This window comes from Cuculus canorus, chromosome Z (assembly GCF_017976375.1).
Source record: "Cuculus canorus isolate bCucCan1 chromosome Z, bCucCan1.pri, whole genome shotgun sequence".
Lineage (NCBI taxonomy): Eukaryota > Metazoa > Chordata > Aves > Cuculiformes > Cuculidae > Cuculus > Cuculus canorus.
In genome coordinates, this window is record NC_071441.1 from 16,048,381 (window position 1) to 16,061,172 (window position 12,792).

The window sequence follows — 12,792 nt, forward strand, 5'->3', positions numbered from 1 at the left end:
GCCAGCTGAGGCAGTAATGTGAACCCCTGTAAAATGAAGATGTCTGGTTTTTTGCAAATCAAGTGAAAGACTTTGCTACATTGGTACCAAATAAGGAATCATACTTTTGGAAAGTCTGTGTTAATGGACTACTTCTGAGTGAAGGAAAGCAAAGCCCATAAGGTAAGGATTAAAGACATAAGAATAAAATAAATACTAAGGTCTCATTATGGTTCAAAGTTATCACTAAAAATGAACAAATAGTGAGCCTTCACTCCACCTGTGAGCTATTTGTTGTGTGAATTGACAAGCACCACATACACCAATCACAGAACAGATATGCAAGAAAATGCTAAATAACATTAAAAAATTCAGGTGAAATGACAGTGCAAGGTCATGATGCTGTCTTAAAGGGGAAGAAAAAAAGGAACCTGTTGAGACAGAAGTATGAAAATGTTTCTTTCCAGGACATTAGATCATAAGCTCATGACTACAGAGTATGAAAATCAAAATTGCAAGGAGTGACATGGCATAACCATAAGAAATCCCGTCATCAGTCTCCTGGGATATCATTACATGGATTGAAGACAAGAACAAAATGGTCTGGACAGTCATTTTCAGAGTTATACTGATGACACTCAACCAACAGCTGCAGAATCACTGAGGTTGCGTACTAAAGGGAAGGTGTCAAAAAAAACCATCTTATGGAATCTAAGACCATTGTTTTGTGTTAAAAGCCTATACTTAAACAAAGTAAAATTTATGTCACTTTTTTCTTTTTTTTTTTTTGCTATTGTACACACATATCAAGTATGCAGACAGCCCTAAACCATATTTTAGCTCAGCCATCGCCAGCATGTCCCATTATTTTTTGTTTCAGTGGAAGAGAGAGACTAATGAAAATGATGGATTTAAGTGAAGGTTAAATGATACGTACAGCATATACCTCTTGTTTGGTAAATGCAGTCTTGGCAAAAGAAAGAATGAAATATTTCTTCTATATTTATATTGCTACCGTATTTTCCACTTTTAGGTGCCAGCAGAGAGAGGTATATTAATGAATTACTATTTTGGATACCATGCACCCTGATTACCAAATACTGTGTTTGGGTAAGTCATTCTAAAGTTATACAGTGGAAAATAGAAGTGAACACACGTTTAAAACAATACAGAAACCATTCCGGTCAGCTATCTCATAAAATCATTTCAGTTAATGCCCTTTTGCAATGTTCCTGCCAAATAATTTTCATGCAAAATAAAATAATTCCATTTATCACCATGGCATTGCTCTTATTTTCACTAATGGGCCTGTGGATAGCTCTGGTCCTCATCTATAGCTGTACTTACCCAAGCCTGCAAGAACTGTTTCAAATATTCGAAGCTATTATTTCACTAAAGTTGATTCTTAGCCAAAAGTTGATTCATTAAAGTGGTTGCTTTGCTTTGAATAGGAAAAAATGAGATGCAGTAACGAAAAAAATACAAGATGAGAGATAAGAATTCACAATATTTGTCCAGGTAACAATATTATTCATTCTTCTGTAGAGATTAAAATCTTCAAGACAATACCTAAAAAAGAGGCTATATGGCTCTTGCCTGATGTCTGTTATCATCCTCCTCTTCATTTTGGCAGAATTTGGCCCTAAATTATCCATTAAATGCAAGAGGCTACAGGAGCACTGTGAAAGAGAGATATTTGGCCCTAAACAGATAGTAAAGGGGCTTGGGGTTTTATGCATTTATTTTGAGTGTGTATAGATTAGACACTGTTTAGCCTGTTGCGGGGTTGCTTGTAGTCCACGACTTTGGGTGGAATATTCTTTATTGCCTCTTAGTAGCATATGAACCTACACAGTGTCAAAGCTTTGTGGTGCTTCCTTAGGCATTAAGTGAGGTTCATGTCCCATCTTAGGGCTGTTCCGTGTGAGGTAGCCCACGAGTGATGATACTGTTTTGTGAGTTGTACAGGCACTGTGCTTCATCAAGGAGATACCTATAGTCTTCCCTCCAAATTTCAGCTAACTAGTTGGCTTTTAAGATTTCTGCATTGCACTGGATTTGGCATTTCTGTTCTCACACTTACTGGTGACCTTACACTTAAAGTTACCCTTGCCTTTATTTTATCAGCTTGACACTACTGTGTTTAGGAGTAACCCAAGGGCTACTTGTGCATTCTCAGATCCTTTCAATACTCTGGTGGACGTGATAAAATTTACCACTCTTGTAGCACTTCTCAGAGTTCTTTACAAAATGTGAATTAAAGTAGCAGCACTGAAAATGATGACATTTGACAAATCCAAAGAAAGGGCTGAAGAAATTGGCTCTTGCAGGGGAAAATATGTATGTCATTTCACAGTCTTTTTTCATTCAAAGTATAGGCTATTGAGAATTTAATTACCATGTAGGATTCACCTAAATGCTTTTACCTTAATAGCTTATTTCACAGGGGTGGATATATGATCTTTGAAAGCAGATGGATTTTAGATTGGTCCCTGTTTGATAAATATAGTGCAGGAAAAGGGACTGGAAGACAATCATAGTCTGTTGTTCATGAACTATTTGCATTTTTAAAGACAGTTTCATTCTGTTGTACCTCAGAAAAAGGCCGAAACTTGACTTCTTGTTTCACCTTTCAGGCCATAAATGAATGCTGATGGGAATTAGCAGATAACGGGTGACTTCTGAGCATGCCTAATGGGGAGGTTTGTTTTTCTTCCAAAGCACAGTTTCTATCTTGAGGAGAGAAGGAGGGAGCTGAGTTGTGCTGCGTCACTCCCCTTGCAATCTGTTCTGGCACAACTCCCTGTGCTGTGCAAAGGAGTTCAGCCATCCTCCAGCATTACCTTTGGATAGGAGTTAAAGGCTGATGAAGACTGAGCACTGAAACACTACATCAGAAAGATATGAAAATATTGACATGTTTTTAGGAGGTGAAGGATGAAAATATTGTAACAGATAGTACTTTGTTTTGTTTCAGGTTGTTGCTGGAATGTAATACTAACCTATGTTTTCAGCTCATTACACGTGAGAAGCTCAAGGTCCCCTATTTATCTGGTCCAGATAGAATGCAAGGAAAGCAAACAATACAAACAAATTCTTCAGTGCTGTTGTTCGAGACAAGCATTTTTCCTTGCCTGCATCAAAGAGGCTGCTTTCTGTCTACCTTAGCTGATTGTAAGCTTTGCTTTATCATCACTGCTGAGCCTCCAGTTGGATGGGGTCCTAGAGCTAAAAGCCTGAAATTTCCAGAGAAGGAGGGTATTTGGCATAAGTTGCTGATGGTATAGCACCTTTCATGGCAATTTGCTTCTGACCAATCAAATTGGAAATTTCTTTGGAACCTGGTGGTACAGACTGTGCTTGTCTCCTGCAGCTACCTACAGAGCTCTGGTTTTAAATCACCAAGGAAAGTAGCACAGTGGGAAAATCTTCACTTGTCTTCTTTTTTTTCCCCACTTGATTCTCCATTCAGGCTTTCTGGAAAACTTCATGGATGCACATTCTCTTGGGCTTACAATAGCAAATTAAAACTTAAAGCAGGGGTTTGCTGTGTTTGTCTGGGCTCTCCAGTCACACACCATGCTAAATATTTTGATAATATGAAGGAGAAGCCCTGTTGGGCTGGCAGCAATATAGTCACAGCTACATTTCTTCTAAGATCCCAGGGAAGCAAGAGACAGTGCATTCCAGGCAGGGCCAAAGCTAGGAAAAGGAGAGTTGTGATAATTCCACTTGTCTTGTGCAGTTCTGCTCTTGGGAATACTGTTCACAAGTCTCTGGTAACAGTGTTACTATAGAGACCATGCCCTGTGTCACTCGCCCTTCCACTGCAGTCAGCAACTCGCATGAGTAAAGCCTGGGAAAGACTTCTGCTAAGTGTTTTCTCTAAGATGAAGGGCTTATATAAGATGTAAATGGACATTCAGACAACCCTCCTTATTAATAAGTACATGGAAATTTTGCAGGTTCCTGATTTCCCAAAGCAGAATGTCAGCTGTGCTTGATTTTATTTATTTTCTTTTTTTTTCCGCAAAATTGATTTAAATGGCAGGTTAATACTGTACTACCCTAACCTGTGTATGGGCTCAAAACTCTCTACCACACTTACCTATTTTTACTGCAGCCAAATTATTTATCACAGTTAGGCTGATTTTTTGAGGGGTAGGGAAAGCCAGGTAATTATTTTACTAGGTGTTGTGACTATGATACAAGCAAACCAAGAGACCATATGGTCACACGTAAGAAATTAAATCTCATCTTCTCTCCCCAGCTGGGTCCTCTGCTGTAACCTACCTGACCAAGGCATGTGCAAGAGCAAGCCACCTAAACCAGTCTGCTGCTCTGCCAGGCAACCAAAATTACCATTTAATGTCATGGATTCCCTCCTGTGTTACACCAAATTACAGTGAAATGTGATTTCAGCAGCGTTTCCAAAGGTGTGGGTCTGGTGTGATCACACTGTCTGTCTGCTTCTCTTCTTCCTCCTCCCTATGACTTCTGGACTTCTGGACAGGTTTCAAGCAAATTTGAGAGTGGATGATGTTGCAATGCAAATACAATTAAGCTCTTGCTCATATTATAAGTGTTAGTCGCAGGGTAGATGGAGATAAATCAGTGTTCTTGTCTTAGAGAAAGTCAGTAAAATGTGATTATTATATATCATTTGGCAGTAACCTGTGGCTAGCCCGTGACTATATCCTGCTCAGCCGGTATGTAACACTTGGCTAGGTTCAGTAGGCATACTCAGGTGGCATAACTGCAGAAAGTATAGTGAGGGAAAGCTGGGCTCATGGTAGCAGGATTGAAAAATAGAAGGCAAAAGATGTTAAAAACAGCTGAAATAATCTTTCTCAGAATATTTATCATCTTGTAAAGGGAAGTGCCTACTCCTGCAGTCCTTTGAGCATGAGACTCAGCATTTGTTTACCAACAGTTTCTGGCTGAAATGTTTTTTTGAGAAAAGCTTAGAAACAAGATCTATGAATTTCAAAAAGCAAAATAAGATAAAAGAACAAACCCCCAAAATTTTAAAAGTTTCCCTTTTAATATCCCATAATATTTTAAAAAATCTCCTGATCTGAGGTGAGAGGACAGAACATATTCCTAATGTACTAAATGCACTTTTTTAACTTCAAAAGACAAGATCTTTATCTAATTCTTTGCTGAACATGATAACATGTGCAATCAAACTGTTTGTCCATTTACTTCCTTAAGCTGAAACATGCTATCCTGTGTGCTGCTCCACAAGTGGAATAGTTGACATCCAAGGAGCTGATAGTATCAGAAGGAAAATTTAAGGCAAATAGTAAGCTTGTTTTTCAGACAATGTGTTTCTTCTCAAAAAAAAAAAAATTAGTTTAATAAGTTGGTGGGAAAGCAAGTGAATAAGTATTGTACATAAAACACTGGCACTTAATGGATTGTTTAAGGTAAATTCTCACAGTAAATTCTCTCAGTGCACATGTGTCTGTAAGTGTCCACACGCATACTTGCATTTGCATATGCTCACCATTTTTCTTGTCCTGTGCACAAGGCTCAGAAAACAGGAGTATGTGCCAAGATGAGGTTTCAGCCAAGTGCCATCTCTTCACAAAGCTGCTGGCTCCCACCTCGTTGAGGAGTGTGTGCACAGACCCATGTGACAACAGGCTAATTAGCAAGGTTGGACCCACCTGGTACTGAGGTCCCGGGGCTGGAGAGAGCTGGGGACACTGTGCCTGGAACCCAAAACCTCGCATAAAGTAAGTGACATTTTCCCAGGAAACACAACTACACTACTTGAGTGTTTGTGACTGTGCCTGAATCCATCGCTATTAGCCTGAGACTGGATATGAATTAAACTTTGTGACCTTGGACTATGCAAGTGTATTAAGACTAGCCAGTAGGACTCTCGGGATAGAAATATGAAAAAAAATGGTGCAATGAGGCTAAAAGAGCTTCCCACAAACTCTTGGGAATTTGTTCAAAGATGACTTGGTGAACAGCTGATCTAAAGGGCTTGACTCGACTTCCTATGAAGTTCAAAAAAGAGGTGGTGAACTGAAAGGTAAGGAGCAGTAAACTAGAATTTTGGTGTGTGAAATGTGACTAATTTGCAGCAGCTGTTTGGAAGTTCTTTCAGGAATTGGACAGCTTGTCTAGAGGCTTTCATCTTCTATTATATTCTGCTCCGTTACTGTCATCAGGCTGATCAATATATTGTTTTAAGGAATCTATCATGTTCACCATAAACCACAGACTGCAAAAGGAATAACATTAATACTGGACCCAGTTGGGCCTCCTGGGTACAGATGATCACTGCTCTCGTTTAGCACTTAGCATAAAAATAGGAAAAGGGCATGATGGGTTTCCTGAAGGCGTAACATTGTGGGAGGGAGAAGCTGAGTTGTAGTTATTTGCCTAACCGTGAACACTGTTAAACTATAAAACACCTTCATTCCAATTTTAGTTAGAAATGTTTTTAAAGAAAAATAAGCCTTGTTTATAACTGGTGCATAGTAATTTGTGTTAATGTATTTATTGAATTTGCATTCTGAAGCATAGAAAAAGTAGTACAAAATTATGTCCCAGAGGCAACACATGGCTTAGAAGCCCTTGATTTTTTAAGAACGGAAAATCAAATTTCCTTCAAACACCTTGTTGGACAGTACTTGTAATCATCCGAGTAATGGTGTTATTAATGATTTTGTACTGGGACTCACTGGTTCATTGTACAAGTCTGGAGAGAGCTTAGAGTTTAGTGAAGTCCCAGCAAGTTCTTTTTCAAGAGAAAGTAAAAATACATGGCACAATCTCCTTCACTTCTGAAACTGGGCTAACTTTGACTTTCTTGCTCCAAGACAAGGATTTTTAGAAATCCAACATAATTTGCATATACTTAGTATATATTCAATGAGGGCATTTATAACACGAGACGATAGTTAGAAGGCTTGTCTTTCTGACCTCCCCATGTAGTTGATGAGGTGAAGGGCAAGGGAGTTCTTCCAGAGTTCAGTTCAACTCCCTCACTGCCTCAGCTGCAAACAAGACTTATATAAGTAACCTTTCCTGCTACTCTGCTTGTCCGATGCACTGTAACGATGACAGAGTGGTGGTGCAGATCCCACCTTGAAAACAGGAAGAACTAAACTGCAGTGCTGGTATGTTTGAGGGAAAGAGATATTGATGCAGTAATGAATTATTCAGTTGTTATTTGCACATTTGAGGTACCATCCATTATGTCATTACATTTCAGTTTTTATACCAGTGAAACTTATTTGATGGGAAACAAACCTTTGACAGAATGACCTGCTTTACAAAATGGCTGGGATCTGTGTGTGTTTCTAGAGAACCATGTGATATCAGGTGAAAACAAACCCAAATCAATATTATAGGATGAGGTTACAGTTCAGTGTCTACCAATATGACATGGAGGCAGAGGAAAAAAGGCAAAGTAAATGAACTTTCTTTCATCTAAAGTATGCATCAATGTTTCTTCCCTCAGAGCATCGTGGTGGTCAATGAATATTTCAAGAAGCAAAATCAAAAGGTCCATCTCCATTCATTTCATTAGCTACCTATTTATTTGGACACATAAGTTTAGATGAAACCCAGCAATGAGACCACTGAAAAGGTGACAAGGCATTCATTCAATGTATCTTCTATCAACCAATGACTCGCCATTAGCTGAGCACACAGGACTATTTAGCCTTCCTTCAAAATTAGCAACTCAGTTTCTTGCCATATTCAATACAAAATTTTAATACCATAACCTTATGCATCCAGTGTAGTGCCTTGAATGAAAAGGTTCAGCATCCTCAGTCCCTGCTGCAGTGAGCGGAGGAGAAGAGGTGCTGCTGCAGAGTGCCGTTCACAGCACTCCAGTTGGGGGTCCTACTCTGAACATCATCTTGTACTTTACTGACAATACAGGGAGCAAACAGGGTTTTCCTTCCTTATCTAGAAACCCAAATTTAGTGTCTTCCTTAGAGAGCATGACTGTTGGGAACATTGACAGTGCAGTTTTCAAACTTAACTTGTAATATCTATTATTGGGAAATCCTGATATGATCGTTATCCAAGGCACATATATGCAGATAAGTAGTAATGCACAAGAAGAGACAGTTATGTTATTAAGGCTGCAACGAAGACAAGAGATGCAGTTACCATGTTCTGGACTACAGAAATGTTATAAATTTTAACCTGCTAGGATCCTTAATCTGTAAAACGACTGAGCATCAATTCTCATCCCATTAAAACAACGGAGATTTTTGTGGTGATTTCACTATGCCCTAGATTCGACTTACTGTAAGCAAAGGCTTGGAAAGGTGCACAAACAAATTTGAAAATCAAGGCAGTGGCTGATTAAACTCGATGTCAGAGGATGAAGTGTCAATATTGAGGACATCTAGTTTTCTGGAAATGTAATCTTTTTGGACAGATTAAGTCAATTAATATAAAAATCTTAAGTACTTCAAAAAAGAAGACTAGAAGCTATTTGGGTCAATTTACACATTGTTGCAGCTCCTATGAAACGCTAAGCATACATTTAAAACATGTGGCTCATGCACACCATATTCCTTAGTCACACTCTGCACTTACCCAAGGATGCTGCCTTTGTCTGGCCCTTCCTCCAAACCTGAAACACCTGGAGTCATCTCATCTTTTAATAACACTCGCGGCTGTATTTTGGTGCTCTGCTTGGGGACTAAAGGGCCTATTCTTATACATTGGGCCATGAGTTTATCCCTATCAGCCACTAAACCAGCAGCAATGTTCACTCCTGATCATTATTACTTATGTCAATAACAGTCTAGTTACTAAGCAGATGAGCTCTTACCAGGATGATTAGGATGTGATAACTGCATAGCTACAATCAAATCAGATCATTCCCTACCACTAGCCATATGTGTAAAAAACTAATTCTTCCAGGTGGTTCAAAGCAGTCGGCCGTGTGCCTAACAACTCACCTACGCATTCAAGGATTGCATAATAAAATACTGCTTGTCATGTCTTATTGCTTAATTATTGTTATCAGCTTCCAGAATTTTGGTAAGCTGGGTGTACTGCATAATGAGGTTTTACTAAGCCAGAGACGTATCACAAGTACAAAGAGAGCTACACTACTATATTGTATTGGATATACTACTGCCCCAACAGAGCAAACTTCCCGTCTCTTCTATTTTGCCTAGGGAAAAAAAAACCCACAACATTTTACAGTAGACTTTTCTTCAGTGTGCCTGGATCTTAAATTCTCTGAGAATGATAAATTCTCTGATACAATAAACTCTCTCTTTCAAAAATATCTCAGCATGCTTAAAATGTATCTGGGGAATAGATGAGGGGACCCCTCAGGCTAGAAGACAGTAAAACAGGAAACAAAAGGAGAACGATCGTCCTCTCATGTTATGAAATCTCACCTTTACTCATTTCTATAGTGACATCATCTCCCAGCATTTTGAATCAATGACACCAAGAGCATAAATGATTAAGGTTAAATACCCAAACAACTGAATAACATTAGCAGAAAACTCCTTAAAAGTAAAATACACATGTAGGAAATTGAGCAGAATAAAACAAATGTAAACAAAAATCCAGGGAAGAAATATGTCTGGTATTGCTGTTCTCTAAGAACTTATATCTAGCTTTTCTTCTATGTATTTCAAACAGCTTTCCAAAAGCAAGCAAATCCGCAGTTCATAGACAAGAAACCAGGAGAATGAGGGAGGTCAAATACATCATTTAGTAGAAATACATCAATGTGACAAATGTAAAATATAGTTTCCCCAGGCAGGTGGGCTCCTCATTCTTTCAAATTACCCAGGCTTACTACCCTCACTAAAATAAGATTTTACTAATCTTTACTGCTATTAGCAGTAGAGAACAAATTCAGCTCTCAGAAGATGAGCTGGATTTTATTCTGTTTTGTTTTTTTTTTTAATCATCAAAAGAACTGTTAATTAAATTCTCAGTGCAAAATATCACTGTAGATGCATCGCCAAAAATAACTCAGCTTGGCTTTCAGTGTTTATTAGATTCTAGTGTATGTTTTCCTGCTAATGCTCAGGACAAAAAAAAACCCAGCAAAATAAAACCACCTCCCTTCAAAAGCTTTTAAATGGAAAGTTGTCTAGAAGACACTAGAAAACAATTCTCATGGAATGAAAATTTTAGTGGTTACCCCTGATCAGGCAGCAAGGCAACAAGCTGGAGATAGGTTAGACGTCCCTGATAAATCCTTGTACACTTGCTTTTAGTGCAATAGTGGATTGACAGGCCAAGCCACCAGTGGCACAATGTAGAGATAGAGGGAGGTAAGGGTCTGCAAGCAATCTTGAGAAACTCCTCCCCAAAGACACAGAGCTCAGAGAGAGCACAGTGCACTCAGTCTGGAAAATGCTTACTCATGAGAGCATCCCATTAGCTTTTGGACTTGAAGCCAGAGTATATTGGCACTGCTTGAAAAGAAGTTGAAGAGCAGCATGCTGTATGGCAGTCCTGTGATGTGACAATGTGCCCCTGCCCTGTTGATTACAGCAAACTGTCCTGTTGATTACAGCAGGGCTTTTAGTGTGGTCTGCAGGTGCAGGGGAATCCAGGTGCCCTCCCAGGAGCTGTAGAAGGCAACTTAAAATCTAGACTGTCATCAATAGATTTCTCACTGTGGTAATATGCACCTCCATGGGACAGCCCACACATTTGATAAAGGCTGAAATTGGATTAAAACCATAAGAAGTTGTTTACTCAGTCTTAACATCCTAGAGGCAGTTGGTGAGTGTCATTAGCATCAGTCAGCTTTCGTAAGTGCCCAAAGGAGAAAAATAAAAGCTGTTGCATGGATCCTGAGAATCAGGAGACAACAGAGGTGCTGACTGCATGGCCAGTGTTCTGCTCCAGAGGGAATGCAGACGACCATTGCTGCAAGAAATCTTTCTGCTTGTATGAAGTGACTCTTTTGGCCAGTACGCACCTTGACTTTAACTTTGTGCAGTGCCTTGGATTTTGCAGGGTTGAGGCTGAAGGGAAATTGTGTCAGAATAATCCTCTCCCTCTTTTTTCCCCAAATAATTAATTCCCATCCCACATCTGGAACATCCATTCTTCAAGCAGAGCACATGGGAAGAGAAGTGTTCAGGTTGAATATTAGTTTAGATCTGTCTAAAATATCTTCCCACAGCTGCTCATCCTTTATTTATGCAATTAATTAACAAATTCAATTAACCATGCCATGGCCCTTCTACTAGCCACCTCTTTGCTCTTACTCAACTTTTCCCGCAAGACCTACAACCGGAAAGGGGGTACTGATAGATATTGTTACATAATGTTGCACAGTATCTGAGGCATCATTCTCAGTCAAAATAAACATTAATTTTTCTTGATTTCTTGTTTTTCTTAGTCAGAAGCCTTTCCTTTTAAATTTTTTTCACAGTCTTTGACATTCCCCCTTTTCTGTTCTAGATACTAACAGGACATGGGCTTTGCCAGTCAGCCATGCCCTTCAGAGCCAGATTGGCACACTAGCCACCGAACTCAACTTTCTCAAAGACGATGGCACAAAAAGCTTATCATCAACCCTAATCATGCTTGGAGCATGAAACAAAAAACTAGACTTCAGTATTTCTGATGGGGGAAAAAAAAGCTCTTTATCCATTTTGTTAGAAGTTCACCAGTGTCCTTTGTACTTTGTCCACCAGTCTTCTTCCATTCATGACTCTTCTCAGTACTTTGCATCATAAGGTGCATAAGGTAGAGTCATAGCACATAAGGTAGAGTCACATCCAAACCTTGCTGTATCGGCAGATAAACACGAGCAGTTGTAGTCCCAAACTCCCCCTAGGGAAAGAGGAAAGGGGAATGAGAGAAAGAGACTTGTGGGTCATCTTTAATGAAACAACAACAACAGCGATAATCATAGTAATAGCAATAGTAATAGTGATAGTGATAGTGATAGCGATAGTAATAACGATTAAAAAAAGATACTATTAATAATAAAATAGAATCATAGAATCCCTAGGTTGGAAAAGACTTTTGCCATCACCAAGTCTTATCGTGCCTGTCCACTAATAAATCATATCCCTATGCACTTCATATATCTGACTTTTAAATACCTGCAGGGATTGTGACTCCATCACCTCCCCAGGCAGCCTGAACCTTGTGATCCCTTAGTTTTATACTGAGTATAGTGTATGTGGGATGGAATACTCTATTGGTCAGTATGGAGTCACTTGTCCTGCCCGCCCCTCCCTGCACATGTGACCTTTTCTTTCTTCTTTGACTTAGGATATTCCACCAGCTTGGAGACGACCTTTGTCTCTATAGGGATAAATGTAAGCAATGACCTTTCTGCATACCAATGCCCTGTTATTTTGGTAGTAATAATAAATTTTAAGTGTTATCACTTCTAGAGACAGGCACCATCTGAAAACAAGCAGTTAACTTCCAGAAAATGAAGTTAAATAGATGAGGTTTTTTTTTAGCTGAAGAGGTAGAAGATTAATTCTGCCTCAGCTCAAACCAGAACAGGTGGTGTTAGCAGTTTTCTTCTAGTTAATAGTTTTACTGGTCCTTCTCCCACAGTCTTAATTTAGTTTGCTATAAAAGTGGCCATGGACAGCTGCTTTGTAATCCCCACTGATTTTGTTAATATCAAGTGAGACTGAGAGACTAATTGAGCCCAAGGAAAATGCTGTGGTCAAACTGGAAGCCTGAGTCTACAGCTTTGAGAAGCTGGAAAACAAAAAGGTAATCAGAAAATCCTCTGGAGATAAGCAAAACTTTTCACTGAATGAATAATCTACAATAGTTTTAATGCTGCTAAAAGCAGAACATGTAAAT